Below are 14,635 nucleotides of genomic sequence, written 5' to 3'. Positions count from 1 at the left end.
CCTTCAGAGGTCAGCCACCGTCTGTCTCTTCTGTAAACGCCTTGTTGTTTTTCTTCAGCAGTATATTCAGGGGTGGCTGGGGGGGTGACAAGGCTATCAGGATGTTGGCAGTGGAAGCTTGGGTGGCCTCCCTTGGGCTCTATCAGCTAGCCTGTTCCCTTGGGCTATTTCTGATGTCCCTTTCTGATGCCTGGGGCAAGGAAATATGGCCATTTTGAGAGGAAGCCACAATGCCTCCAATAAAGCAAGCATTCTTTCCTTATTTTTGATGGTTTTTCCTTCAGCAGTCAGTAATCCCATCTGCTGTCAGTGTGAATGTTAGCTATGACTCCTTTTGCAAGTTTTAAAGCCTGGGTTAGAGCCCTTAGTGCAGCTTTCTGGGCTAACCAAATAACAGTCCGAGTCCATTACCGCTGCCCCTGCCTATCTGATTCCATCTGTGAAGTAGATGTGTTCAGCGTCTGGCTAGGATGTGTAGAGCAATCATGCTGCACGTCTGAGAACAGGTCAGGTGGCAGGGTGGCTGGGTTTAGGGCAGATGATGGGTTATATTGTAAGACTGGAGAGAAGCCCTCCGAGTCCTACATTTGGGATGTCCCACTCTTAGGCACACAGAGAAGGAGATTGATGTAATAAACAAGAGGTTTACTAGTCCAGTGCACTGGGGTCGTTCTGCAATCTGGGCAAAGGCAACCCCCAGGAACAAAGGCACACATTTTTTATACCTTTTAGGGGTACAAATTACATCAGCAAGGTTACAGTTTAAACTTATTGACTAAGCGTATTGGCTAGTAAGTATGACATACATTCAAGCTCCCTCAGGGAGGTGGCTCCTGGCAGGGAGACATCATTGGCACTGCAGAGGGGGTGGTGGGGGATCCCACTCCTACTGCGGTTGTGACACTGAAAGATCCCACGCAGAGAGACCCTTACTCAAGTCTTGGGAAATCGCGGACCCCAGACACAGAGAGACCATTTTGGATGTAATAAGCAAAGGCGAGGTTTATTATGGAGACCTATTACAGAGAGCTCCGGGCCGACACGTATCCCTCGCAGGAGACAGAGGTGTCGCCCCGAGAGGCTGGGAGAAAGAGCATTTAAAGGCAGAGGCTGTGAGCCCAGGGGATGGGGGATGTCAAAGGGGAAGGCACCACAAATTACAGGATTGTTTTATGGCTCCAGGAGATAATGGGATGCCAGAAGGTTTTATGGCCCCCTGGTTCCTGGAACAGAGCTACTAAATCAGGAGAAGGGTGGGGTCTTCAGGTCCTCATTATTTTTAAAAGTTTGTCAAAATTGATGGAGCATCTGTATTTGAAACACCTCTGGTTAGGCTTGGGCCGCCGGTTTCTTGGAGTGCTCTTTGTAGGACACAATGGCTGGAAAGCACAAGTAGGGGCTTAAATAAACATCACAGGGGCAGAACAAAGAACAGTTACTCACACCGGGTGATAAGCAAAGTAGTTCTCTTGTATTTCTTTTCTTTATCTTTATGGCCTGCTGCTCCTGAGTTTGTGGCTTTTGGGGCTTACTCTTTTAATTTTATATTTTTAAACCTTAAATTTGTATAATTTCCTTTCATTCCCTTCTTCTTCTACTAAATAATTCTAATCTTAGAATTTTGATATCAAGTCTCGTATTTGGTCTCACCAGTTGTCCTAACTAACTGGTACTGTTGTCTCAGAACCATCAACCACACAGCACCCACTCGATTTTTAACAAAAGCAATTAACCTGTTTGTCACACAGGGGCCAAAAACTAAAACCAAGAAAATTATTAATAATGGCCCAGCTGTAGCAGAGAGTTGGGTAGTCATCCAGGGAGGCCGAGTGAACCAAGACTCAAACCAACCTTGTTAAGCGTCTCTATCTTTTTGTAGGAGTCAAGCCTATTAACTAGTTTTTTTTTTAACACACATGGACCTATAATCAGAAGCAGAAGCAAAACTAAGAAGGGTCCCATAAGGGAAGATATCAGAGTAGTCATCCAAGGAGATCTACTAAACTAGCTCTCAAACCATTTCTGATGTGTTTTTCTGTCTGTCTTTTGTCTAACCTTTCTCTAAGTTTATTTATGGAGTCTTTAATTACTCCTGAATGGTCTGTATAGAAGCAATATTTTTCTTTCAGTATAGCACACAGACTCCTTCTTTAAGGAATATCAGGTCTGATCTTTTCTTATTTTGAACGACTACCTCTGAGAGGGAGGTTAGGTATTCTTGGAGGTCAGCTAAAAAGTCTTTCCCTCTTTTTATATCTGAGTCAATGGCAGTTCTGAATTCTCTATAAGCCTTGTATTGTAGGGCAACAGCAGATGTCTTTGTGTTGTCCTGTAGCACCTAGATAGCCTTAAGTAATTCTCAACTTTTTTTTTTATTAAGTCTTTAGCATCAGGATTCTATCTGGACACTATCTAAACCTATACACCAAGGTCATGACTAGCTTTTAGAACTTCTAAACTTATATAGATTGTGATCCCTGAGGCACAGTCCCAAGAAGTGTTAGGAGTACTAACATATGTAATGTTACATCATTTTTAATAGAAATCAAGCCTATTTCTACACCTATCTTGATGGAATCCAGGGCAAACATGCTGAGTGTCCCTCTAGGTCTCAGCTCTCAGCCCCAACAGCTAGTATGTGGCTGGTGAGGGCTGTGAATCAATGGCTGTCAGGGTGGTCAGCAGCACCAGGTACAGTCCTTTCCAGCGAGGCTTGAGTGTCTGGGCTCCGTGTCATTGTATGTAGCTGTAGTTCCAGTCTCCGCCCTGGAACTGATCAGATGTCTCAGGGGTCTCTGGGGTATAGGCTGTTGTCAGCTGTGACCAGACTTCTTTTTGTATCACCTGTAGGTCTTTTAGCCTGGCATATAAATCATTATTACTATGACATGTTGGTTCAGTAACATCATTTAATACAGTCAGGGGAGCTGAGGCCCCATATAAGATCTCAAAGGGGATAAGGTTGAATCTGGAAGGGATATTTCTTGCTCTGAAGAGAGCAAGAGGGAAGGAGTGTCACCCAGTATGTGCCAGTCTCCGTGGTCAATTTGTTCAGGGTCTCTTTTAGAGTTTTATTTATTTACTCTACCTGTCCTGAACTTTGAGGTCTGTAAATATAATGTAATTTTCAATCAACCTCTAAATATTTGGCCACACCCTGGCTTACCTTGGCAACGAAAGTAGGGCCGTTGTCTGACCAGATTACCTTGGGCACTCTAGACTGGGGGAAGATTTCTTCCAGTATCTTCTTGATGACTACGGAGGCCGTCTCTTGTTTGGTGAGGAAAGATTTTATCTATTCCTGGAAAGGTATCTACAAGCACTAGGAGATACTTGTGATCATATTTTCTTGATTTTATCTCAGTGAAGTTTATTTTGACTTTTTATTAAACTCTCTAGGTCTCTTTGTCTTGTTTGTTTGTTAAGCATTCACTTACTGACATACCTTATACTTTTTACTGTCTCTCTTGGCTAAAATCTTAAAGTCTATTATATATATTTTAACTATTTGGACAAACTTCTTATCTCCTAAATGAGTCCATTTCTTAATTTGGCAAAGTGAGTCTTTTGTTTGTTCTTTGGCGGGTATAGCTTTCTCCCCAAGTGTGTCATTGTCCTTTTATCTTTTAAACAACTTGGGCCTTTTCTTCTGTTGTACATTCTAAGTGAGGCCATCCCTTAGTCTAATCCCAGTTCCCAGTGGCTGTTTCTTGTAGGCCTGTAACCAGGATAGGCTTCTGTATAGCCATTTCCCGAGCCACTTTATCTGTTTTGTTACTGTCCCATGTCACTGAATCTCTTCCCTCCTGATATCCTGAGCAATGAATAGTACTCACAGTTGTTGGCTTCATCAGGGCATCTAAGAGATGGCAAAGGCATCTGTGGCGCTGATGTGCTGGGGGGTTGGGGTTCAGCCATCCCAGATGACATTGTTTTGTCCACCATGGCAGCACCCACTTATCTCTGACCTTTATGAAGAGAACTGTTCTCGTCTGTGGGCAAGGTAGCCTCCACTTTCAGCAGGGGTCAATCAACCAGTCGCAGAGGTCTTTCATCCACCCATGGTCTTCTGCCAGTGCTTGACACTCGTGTTGTGGTGGCTCCAGGTCAGGATTGGGCAGCAAGGTGACCAGAGTGTCCCCAACCGGTGGAGAATCTAGTCTATGGCAGCTGACCAGTGGTCCCATCCTTTGGGACATTCTATTCAAAGGCAAAACATCAGCCACTCTACCACAGTTTAAGTCCTGGATCGGGTGATAATTGTTAGTGCCCGGCTGGCAGGTGTGATGTGTTCCAGGCAGAACAGGTACTGGTGCACTGAGACAGGTCTTAAGGTCCACATACACAGTCTGTAGATATGTATCTCATGAGCAAGGGATAGGGGCAGTCAGGGATGACCATGAGCTAGTGGGTTACCCAGCCCACACCAAGGTCCACTGTTCTTCGGGCAGTCCATAAGTATTGTTTGTTGCCAGTAGGCCCCTGTACCCAAGGTCTTTGGATACTGGCCCACTGGAGCATAGGAGCACAGAGCATTGGGTCCCTGTATCCACAAAACAACTGGGTGGGCTTTCCTTCTATCTCTGTGCATAGCCAGCACCAAGAGGCTCTCCAGTGTCCCCTCTTGTTCTTTCTGGGGCAGTCCCTGACCCAATGTCCTTTTTCTTCGTATTAGGGACACTGATCTTTAGCCAGAAATTCTCTTCTGTTGCCAGGTACTATCTTCCTAGGTTCCCTAACTACTGTGGCCAGTATATGTTCCTCTCTTGTCTTTTATCTCTCTTTAGCTCTCTAACTTCTTCTTTTTGTCTCTTTTCTTCCCTAGCTTCCTGTTCTTTTTAGCTCTTTCTCTGTAACTTGTACTAACTCTCAGCAACTTAACTTAACCCTTTAAATTTCTGTAACATTCTCTTTATATCCTTTCCTTATCTTAGCCAGATTGGTGGGGCATTTTCTAGCCCCTCAGAGACCCACCCTTGGAGCCTGGCGGCAGACCTGGCACTCCCTACCTTTAGGCGTTTTGAAGTCAACAGGCAGAAGTGAGGGCCTTCCATCCGTGTCTGGAACATTTTTTCTGGCCTCTACTAGGATTCCGTCTTTCCTCGGTGGTAAAGAAGACCTGTAACAGTTACTAACAAGCATCTTAAATGGGATGGTGAGAAAACAAGGGAATCTCGAGAATAGAGGTCCACTGAAGAGGGCAAATAGCATTTAGTCACACAGCTAAGCCAGGAGGCTTTCTTGGGACAAAAAGGCCTTGTGTCTGTGAAACAGAAAAGTGAGCAGAGGGGCAGCCTATCTGTTACCGGCTGGCTGTCTCTCTGGACTTAGATTTTCCCTTAAGGAGTACCTTCCTTTAGTGCCAGCTCAGTGGCTCTGTCTCTCAATAAACCCAGCCTCTGAAGGACACCAGGCTTCTAGTAAGAACTAATAACAAAAGGATGGAGAGACGGTTAGAACCTGAGTGTTAGATACTAAGCAGCTGACAAAAGAATTGTAACCAGTTCACCTGGGGCTTCTTGTCTCTTACATCTAATAAAGAGATTGTTAATACTATAGTACCAATCTTTAATTAAAAAAAAAACAAAACTATAGCTCTCTCCATGTCTCTGAATATCAGGACTGCAGTAGTAGTCCTTCACCAAACTGTCTCAGTGGGCTAAGGGCCCATGGAAAAGAAAACATTAATCCTGACCTTGGCCACAGCCAAAGCCTGAATTCTAAATTTTGACTGGCAAAACAAAACAAAGTTCTTTACAGTTTGTTGTAGATTTTTTGAAACTATTTTAGGGGCTTCTCTGTCCCCCAACCTGGGACATTTCGACCACAGGGGCAGGAACTGGCTGTTGTGGGGATAGGATCAAAGGCATTCTCCATGCTAATGATGACCAGTGAGAAAAGTAATTTAATGCTGGAGACTGACTCCTCTCTTGGAATAGGGCCAGCAGATAAGGCAGGCTCCCTAAAGAACTTTTCTTAATGAGCACTCTCTTTCTGTGAGCAAGAGTTGAAGGTCTGGCCACTAAAAGCAGAAATTCCTTTCTTGTTCTTGTTTTCCTTAGAGTCCTCCCCCACCTCACTCTCAGCCTTTTTAGATCATTCTTCCTGTAGCATTTCTAACACAGCCTGTCCCTTTTTTATAGCCTGTTGACAGCATTTCTGATCTTTTAGGCAGCTATGCACTAAGTGCCATACCGGCTGAAACTCCGCCTTTAAGATTCCTTGCTCCCAAGCAAAATTTAAATCCTTTTCCAGCTTATCTCAGCTGTCCACCGTGAGATTTCCAGAGATCACGAACCAAGGTGTAGTAATTCACCAAGAAATCTCTCTATAGTGTTTCTTTTTACCTTAAGCCTTTTCATTTAAACAGCTCCTGAAGAGCCAGAAAAATTGGGTGAGACTTGAGAAGTCCCCATGCTTGCTGCAGCAGCTCCAGCAGCTAATTTCGCTCCCCCTACTGTGTGTTGCGAGCACAAGCACAGATAAAACACTATGTTTTAATAAATTAACGTTGGCTATCAACCAACACACCGCCACTAGAGCAGGGTCCATAAAATTAAGTTTCTTACTCACTATACTTGTTTCATACCGGAGGCCTAATCTGGGGAACTTTTTTATTTACGAGAGGTTTTGTCCTCAAGGTTTTTGTTAATGTCTGTTTACACAACTGTTAACAGTAGCTAGGCTGATCAAGGGGAGTAAAGGGAGGGGCCTCTCTCCTTGGGGAGGAGGCTCAAGTGAGAAAGACAAAACTCCTTGGCAGAAAACAATTTTTCTCAAGGAAATTATTTTTAACTCTTAACTTAACCACCAAGAGGACCAAGTAAAACTCTTTGACGAACAAAGCAAACAGTTTCATGATTTCAAACACAGTCGTCAGTCCAAGATTTTAAACACAGTCATCAGTCCAAGATTTTAAACACAGTCATCAGTCTAAATTCAAAAACAAAACAAAAGCCAAAAAGACACTCGACAATACCACAGAAAACAAACCAGACAAACGAGACTAAGACAAAGCATCCTATAACCAATTTCCACAGATGTCTGGTACCTTCAGTACCTGGCCCAAACTGCAGCTTAACCTTAGCTGCTTTTGGGAGGGGAGGACCATCTGATTCCACCTCCCAACAGGATTTCAGAGTGTCCTCTTGTCCTAACATCCGTCCAATGGTCCACCATCAAAGATAAAGGGGTTATCACAGTCTGCCCCATGGCAAAGAAAAAGAACACCAAACACAGAAACAGAACACAGACAGCAGACACTAAGGAGCACTCTGTCTCCTTTGTTCCAGAAAACCACAGTCAAGTCCTCCTGACTGCCCACAGCTGGGCTCTTCCGACTGTTCTCCGCCTGTGGAACGTCTTCCAGGGGCTGCAGCCTGCGGGCCCCGGGGCGTCCCCCGCTTCCGCAGCCAGAGGGTCCTCACGAACCACAAAGGCAGCTGCACCGAGTGGGGATACACATCCACTCTCCTAGCACAGGGCAGGAATACACATCCACCCTCCTAGCACAGGGCAGGAATACACATCCACCCTCCTAGCACAGGGCAGGAATACACATCCACCCTCTTAGCACAGACACAGAGTGGGATTCCACGTCCACTCTCTAAGCACTGACCAGAGTGAGACTCCACGTCCACTCTCTAAGCACTGACCAGAGTGAGACTCCACGTCCACTCTCTAAGTACTGACCAGAGTGAGACTCCACTTCCACTCTCTAGGTACTGACCAGAGTGAGACTCCACGTCCACTCTCTAAGCACTGACCAGAGTGAGACTTCACCAGTACTGAGACACACATATATACACACACGGCAGAACCAAAACAGAGACATACAGACTGACAAATGCGGCGCCGCTCACACAGAAACACTCAGACAAACATCCAACTCACCTCCAAGGGGTCTTTGGAGTCTGGGGTGGTCGCGCAGATCCCGGACGAGCCCCCATTATGAAAGATCCCATGTAGAGAGACCCTTACTCAAGTCTTGGGAAATCGCGGACCCCAGACACAGAGAGACCATTTTGGATGTAATAAGCAAAGGCGAGGTTTATTATGGAGACCTATTACAGAGAGCTCCGGGCCGACACGTATCCCTCGCAGGAGACAGAGGTGTCGGCCCCGAGAGGCTGGGAGAAAGAGCATTTAAAGGCAGAGGCTGTGAGCCCAGGGGATGGGGGATGTCAAAGGGGAAGGCACCACAAATTACAGGATTGTTTTATGGCTCCAGGAGATAAGGGGATGCCAGAAGGTTTTATGGCCCCCTGGTTCCTGGAACAGAGCTACTAAATCAGGAGAAGGGTGGGGTCTTCAGGTCCTCATTATTTTTAAAAGTTTGTCAAAATTGATGGAGCATCTGTATTTGAAACACCTCTGGTTAGGCTTGGGCCGCCGGTTTCTTGGAGTGCTCTCTGTAGGACACAATGGCTGGAAAGCACAAGTAGGGGCTTAAATAAACATCACAGGGGCAGAACAAAGAACAGTTACTCACACCGGGTGATAAGCAAAGTAGTTCTCTTGTATTTCTTTTCTTTATCTTTATGGCCTGCTGCTCCTGAGTTTGTGGCTTTAGGGGCTTACTCTTTTAATTTTATATTTTTAAACCTTAAATTTGTATAATTTCCTTTCAACACTTCTTGAATAGGGTGTTTACTCTGCAAATTCTTGTGGAGCTCCCTGGCAGGAAGTCCCAGGCATCTGATGTTTTGTCTGCTTGATTCCACCCCCCCCCCCACCCACACTCCACAATATCTTATGCAAGGGAGATTCAAAAGTAGAGCCTGAAAGTGCACCTGTCTGACTTTGGACAGTCACTGGCTGGGTGGATTCTCGAGTGTCCCTTCACTAGAATGGGGTGTGTGTGGTGATAACAAGTTCTTGCCCCATGTGGATCAGAGAAGGGATAGCAAAGGAGGTGGAAAGGTGTGGGAATGTCTGGGAGGGTCAAGGCTGGTGCCTCCAATAAGGGTCTTCTTAGAGTCTTAAAAGCCATGTGAACATCTCTGGAGTCCATTCTATTTTGTTTTCTTGGCCCCTGATGGCCTCATATAATGTTTGGCTGTCTCAGTGAACCCTGGCACCCAAAGTCTATAAAACCTGGCAGATCCCAGAAATTCATGTACTTGCCTTTGGGTTGATGGAACCAGGATGCTAAGGATGGTTTACTTCCGGGTGTCTGACAGCATGCGTTGACCAATCCCCCTTGAATATGTACCCCAAATAGATTGACAAATCGAAGCCTCTCTCCAAGTCTTGCCATTCAAGCACAAATAGAGGCCGGCTTTGGATGCCTGAGGCAGTCTGCAAAGCCATTCAGTGGCTGAAGCTGTCAGGGGCAGTTTGGTTAACAAAAGCCATGTTCACAGCTGATTGGTGCTCTCTGGCTTCTGGGTTCAGAGCAGTGTGTGTCTTGTAGGCTTAAAAACGTCGTAAAAACGTCGTCTTTCTAGATATTCTTTGAGGCTCTCATTCGGTTCCTGCATCACCTGGCTCAGCTTAGATCAATTTGTCGACTGCTCATCAGAATCTGGCGGTAGACCCGGAGCCTCTCGTCTCTCCTTACCTTTGGGGGCGTTAAAATCCCAGTCAAAGGAAAGCTGCATCCACATCAGCCTGAACTTGAGTGGGCAGCCCTTTTGCTCCTGAAACCATATGGGCAGGTGAGTGAGCATGATTGAGTCTAGGAGACCTGGGAAAGCTGATGGTCTTTCTAAGAACGAGGAGTTCTGCGACTTCCAATTGTAAAGATCATTGCTGGCAAAAGGCACACATGTCATGTCTCCCCTGAGCATCTGGCGGTCCTGTAGCCTGGAGGGGTAAGGCTGTAAGAGTCAGTCCTCTGGACAATACAGGCCAGAGTGTGAGGTAGACTCCAGGTAAAGTCAGAAGAGTCAGGAGCTGGGCAAGGATAGTGGCAGCAGGAACAGGAACATAAGGAGGGAGACAGAGACCCTCCTCAGGAGCAGAAAGAGAGTAAGGCAGGGGGCCGAGGCTGACCCCCCTTTAGAGGAAGAAGGGTGGGGAGTGGCTAGTTCCATCGCACTTGGTGCTGGAGGCCCCAGGCCTCATAAACTAAGTCTGTACATGTTTGGTGTTAGCATTCTGTCTAAGCTCCACCCCACAGTTACCTGGCAACAGCTAGGAGTGCAGGACACTATAAAAGGGGCTGCTGGCCCCCTCCTCACTCTCTTGCTCTCTTGCTCTTACCCTCTTCCCCCTTTGTCCCTTCTCTCTCCATTCCCCTCCCCCCTTTCTTTCTCCACATGCTCATGGTCAGCCTCTACTCCTCTACTCCTCTCTCCCTCAACTTCTCTTCTTTACTCCCCCCTCCCTCCACCTACTAACTTCTTAACCCCCTTCCCCATACCCTGAATAAACTCTATTCTATAGAGGCTGGTACCTCAGGAGAAGGTGTTGGTGTTCTGTTTAAGCTCCACCCCCACAGCTACCTGGCAGCAGCCAGCTGTGCCTGGCACTATAAAAGGGGCTGCTTGCCCCGCTCCTCCCTCTCTTATTCCCGCTTACCTTCTCTTACCCATCTTGCTCTTTGTTCTTCTCTGTTCTTGCCCCTCCCATCTCTTCCCCCCCCCCCCCATGGCCGGCCGCCTTTCCTCTCTTCTACTCTTCTCTCATTAAACCTCTCCACGTGGAACCACGGTGTCTTAGTATTTTCTGTCCGGGCACTGGCCGAGATTTAAAACCTAGCAGAAGGGATGTCTCAGCATGGGCCTGCAGTATGCACCCCCCTTACTCCATACCTCACCACACCTCCTTAGAACATATCCCCCTTCTCTTTATCTTTTTATAAACACATCAATGAGGAGATGGAAAGTCCCCTCCTCAGGACATCCTACTTTATGGGTGGGCCATTCATTCCTACAAAAGATGGGTAGTTTGCAGGGATGAACAACCAGACTGGAGTCTTCTGCAACTCAGCAAAAGTCCTTAAAAATGGTTCAGAACCAAGCCCAGTGGGGTGCTTTGTGCCTGTGCTATCCTGGGAATCAAAGAAACCTTTGTATGAGAGGACGAAAAAATACAAGTATACGCTTTGCAGGGTACAGTATGGCGAGGAGGGAGGGGTGCCTTGGTGGGCCATGCTGAGGCATCTGTTACCCCTAAGGTACCCAGCCATACAACGGGTATAGTGTGGAATAGAATTTATTTAGGACATGGGAAGGGGAGTTGAGAAGGAAGGAGAGAGAAGAGGGGGGAGACCGGCCAGGAACATGGGGAGAGGCGGAGGGGAAGGGAGAGAGGGAGAAAGGAGTGTGTGTGTGTGTGTGTGTGTGTGTGTGTGTGTGTGTGTGTGTGTGGTGTGTGTGTGTGTGTGTGTATGTGTGTGTGGTTGTGTGTGTGTGTGGTGTGTGTGTTGGGGTGGGGGGAGCAGAGAGTGAGGAGGTGCTAAACAGCCTCTTTTATAGCAAGCCAGGCCTACCTGGCTGTTGTCAGGTAACTGTTGGGCAGAGCCTAGAAGAATGTCAACAAATAATCCATCTTTTATCCTATTATCCTTTTAATAACCTGGTGAGTCAAGGCTGCTCCTTTCTGAAACAACTCTAACTTCCTCCTGTGGGCCCTCTAGCCAGTGCTCCAAAGCCACTTCCTATGGCAAAAAATTACCTTGGATGTCCCTCTTGGACCTACGCTCACTTATCCAATGACTCCTCTTACCACAGCATCTGCAAACTCTGGGAAGCCTAGGTGTTCTTACCAAGAACCCACTGCCTACGGAAAGAAACTTGTTCACTTCTCCAGTGAAAGTACTGTATTTCTCGGAGTTAATGTGCCTGGCAGGTTGAGCTCTGAGGTTTTATCGGCTTGGTCACAATTTCAAATGACTACATTTACCCAAATTAAAGCACCGGACATTGAAGACCTTGTGCTACTGAGATAGCGAATCCTAGGCTGCTCCTCCTGTGGCTTAGTTTGCTCAAGACTACTTTCTTTCAAACCTCCCTCCCCACCTCCCCACAACCCGATGTTTTTCTTTCTTTCTTTCTTTCTTTCTTTCTTTCTTTCTTTTTTTTTTTTTTTTTGTTTTTGTTTTAACCCTGTTGCCCTGCATGGCTTCCAACCCCACCCTACCCCACCCCCACATCCTGTCTCACACCGAAGGGCTGTGGGGACTTGAAACTGAAAGTTCAGGGTTCAGAAACGGGCTTTGATGAGCCTTCTAGCCCTGTCGGCTTGGCTCCTTTAGGGAAGCTTCAGCTCAGCTGGTCTGAACCTTTTATTTTTATCATATGTGTGTGTGTGTGTGTGTGTGTGTGTGTGTGTGTGTGTGTGTGTGTGTGTGTTAGTCACTTTCCAAGCGCTTCCGTCTCGACTTGTAACCTCCCCAGTTGCCTCTCACATCCCTTCCACTTTTCACCTAAAGATTTTCCAATTGCTCAGCCATCCTCCCAACTTTTTTTTTTTTTTTTTTTTTTTTTTTGGAGACAGAATATAGGAAGAAGCAGCAGCAAAAATCCTCTCTGGGAGCAAAGCAGGAGAGAGAACCCTCGCGGTAGCGGCCACAACCTTTTGCTGATATCCTGAAACAGTCAATTTCTTCCTTTGGACCCTGCCATCTCCTTTGCGACTTTAGACATCAAGTTTCCCACTTTGCCTAGTAGACATCCTGCTACTTGTTTTTGTTTTTAAAGCTATTTTGTTGGGTTCTTATACCTCTACCTCCCTTCCAACCCCCAACGCCAGGTAGGAGAGAAAGAAGGATAGAGGGGGAAGGGGGCGTCACCCTCTTTAGACGACTTCCTGCTGATTAAGAACTTTGAGTTAGTTCCTTGGGGCAAGTCCAATACTCACCATCAGGAGAGCTCCAACCTGGTCTTCTCAGGGTCCTCTTGTTTATGCCCTTTCCAGAGTCCCCAGAATTAAACTGTCACACACCTTGTGCATGAGACAAATTATAATCACCTGCATGAAGCAGCCTCGGAGCCCACAACCGAGATGAAAACAAAAACATCGTCACCTAAGTGGGTTTTTAAGGAAACCCAAATTCTCCCTACAAGCCTGCCATTCTGGGTGACTTGAGGACACAGTCCTTGGTTCTGGTCACTCATTGGCTCAGAATAAGGTGTTTTCAGGTTTCCTTTAAAGAAGAATTTTATATAACTGGTACAAGTCAGTGCTGCACCTCTGGAAGTCTCCAGGTCTGTGGACCTGATTCCCACCCCTACAAAGGGCTCATTGAACACTTGTGGCTCAAGTGCGAAGGCCCCAGGAACTTCCTTTAAGAACTTCCTCAGATTTATACACCTACCTCAGGGCCTTTGCACAGGCTGTTCCCAGTCTTGGTGCTGAAGTGGCTTACAGCTTATTCCCTCACCTCCCTGATGTCCTTCCTGTCTCTAGGTTAGCCCCCGGGGACCACGGGAACACCTGGCACCTCACTGTATGGATATGAATCGCTTGTCTCACCTCCCATTGGTTTTTAGGTCCCAATGAGCACAAGTCTCTGGTGTGTACTTTAAATGAAAATGATGCAGTCTCGATTGGGTTCATTTTCTTTGCCCATTTAGTCCTGATGGGACTTGATGTGCCAGGGGTGGTTGGTACCCAGGGGAAGGGGGAATGAGGGTGTGTGTGTGGTGGGGGGAGGGTGGGACTGGGAGAAAAGGAGGGAACCTCGATTGGAATGTAAAGTGAATTCATTAATTAAAAAAAGAATAGAAAGGCAGGAAAATCTCAAGCAGAACAGGTAGCAGTGGAGAAATTTCCAATACCACAAAGGACGGTGTTTCTGGAAGGTGGGGAGACGCGTGCACTAATCAGACACCTAGAGAAAGACCCTCTGCTTTTCAGAGCAGGAGCTCAGATAGCGGAAACAATCCGGTCTCTTCCCAAGGGCTGAAGATTGGTTTGAAGGAAGGATGCTTGATCGACCCCCACACAACTGCTCTGTAACTTCCTGATCTGGTCTTGAACTTGTCAAGCCAGTCCATTAGCAAAGGGTCTGCTGGTGGGAGACAAAAGCCTACAAGGCCTTTGCTTAAACCTTTTGACAGCTCAGGACAAGAGGATGAGGAAGAAGCCTGTCATCTTTGAGTCATATCCCCTTCCCCTTGTCTGCCCATCAGCAATCTGTAACTTAGAAGCATGGCAGTGGTGGTGGATTGGGGTGGTGATAAAGAGCTTCAGAACACGATGTCACAGTCATAGAAGACCTGTTGCTTCCCCTTTATGTCATAGGACAAGCCTTGGGGATCCCCAATTCTTTCTTGCCCTATCTGGGCCATCTCCTCACCAGCTATTTTGGGAGTGATTGTGACTGTGTGAGGTGGGGCTTGGCCTCCTATCCCTGGTCCCAGCTTGAAGATGGATTCACAGTGACTCCAAAGCAGAGGGTCCCCTGCCCACTTGTGCCTCTTTAACTGTTCCCCTTGCCCAGTGCTGAGCCAACCTTGAATGACTGCTCAGCAGGGCAAGTGGGCAGGCTGATATTCTTTACTAAGAGGATTGTAGGTGTGTGGTCATGGTGAAATTCCAACAGCCTTACTTCCAGAATTTTCTCCTGGGTCCATCAGGCTATTCACTTCCTAAGTCTCACTAACTAGGATCCCTGCTGAGTCAGGATATCAAGGCCTGCTTCCCTCCCCCTTCACATCTGATCACCCTGACCACTCTCCATATC

At 46.7% G+C, this 14,635-nt stretch overlaps 2 long non-coding RNA genes across 6 annotated transcripts; both read right to left on the bottom strand.

Annotated features, from left to right (window-relative positions):
- Positions 1 to 978: 978 nt before the first annotated feature.
- Positions 979 to 5,526, bottom strand: LOC148004847 (uncharacterized). The gene is made up of 2 exons (XR_015624851.1): positions 5,010 to 5,526; positions 979 to 2,860 (listed from the first exon to the last, which is right to left on the bottom strand). It is a non-coding gene; the product is annotated as an uncharacterized LOC148004847 (long non-coding RNA).
- A 2,505-nt stretch (positions 5,527 to 8,031) lies between these two features.
- Positions 8,032 to 13,208, bottom strand: LOC148004846 (uncharacterized). 5 transcript variants are annotated; one of them, XR_015624846.1, is made up of 3 exons: positions 12,808 to 13,208; positions 9,127 to 9,641; positions 8,032 to 8,427 (listed from the first exon to the last, which is right to left on the bottom strand). It is a non-coding gene; the product is annotated as an uncharacterized LOC148004846 (long non-coding RNA). The 5 variants fall into 5 exon arrangements; XR_015624847.1 differs by having other exon boundaries at positions 9,127 to 9,807; positions 12,808 to 12,935; XR_015624850.1 differs by lacking the exon at positions 12,808 to 13,208 and adding an exon at positions 10,525 to 10,773.
- Between the last annotated feature and the right edge of the window lie 1,427 nt (positions 13,209 to 14,635).

Source organism: Rattus norvegicus, chromosome 7 (assembly GCF_021556685.1).
Source record: "Rattus norvegicus strain SHRSP/BbbUtx chromosome 7, alternate assembly SHRSP_T2T, whole genome shotgun sequence".
Classification (NCBI taxonomy): domain Eukaryota; kingdom Metazoa; phylum Chordata; class Mammalia; order Rodentia; family Muridae; genus Rattus; species Rattus norvegicus.
The sequence above is the reverse complement of the archived record's forward strand: the minus strand, read 5'-3'. Positions and strand labels throughout refer to the sequence as shown.